A 399-nucleotide genomic window follows, 5' to 3' on the forward strand; every position below is an offset into this window, starting at 1 on the left:
TTAAGCAAATTTATACCTTGACTTTTCACTTTAAATGACTTGATTTAAATTCTACTTTATGAATGTACCATAATTTACTTAACAATTCTCCTACTTTTCCCTATTTATGATTTAGTCATTAAGTCGTGTCTGACTCTTGCAACCCCATGGACTGTAGCATGCCAAGCTCCTCTGTTCATGGAATTTCCCAGGCAAGAATACTGGAGTGGGTTGCCATTTCCTTATCCCAGGGAATCTTCCCAAACCAGGAATTGAACCTTGGCCTCCTGCATTGCAGGTGGATTGTTTACTGACTGAGCTATGAGGGAAGCTCTCCCTATTTATAGTTTTTCTCTAAGAGTATTTCTGTGATGAATGTTATTATTTATTTATTTTATTGAAGTATAGTTATATTAGTTT

This window comes from Bison bison, unplaced genomic scaffold (genome assembly GCF_000754665.1).
Source record: "Bison bison bison isolate TAMUID 2011002044 unplaced genomic scaffold, Bison_UMD1.0 scf7180017860863, whole genome shotgun sequence".
Classification (NCBI taxonomy): Eukaryota; Metazoa; Chordata; class Mammalia; order Artiodactyla; family Bovidae; genus Bison; species Bison bison.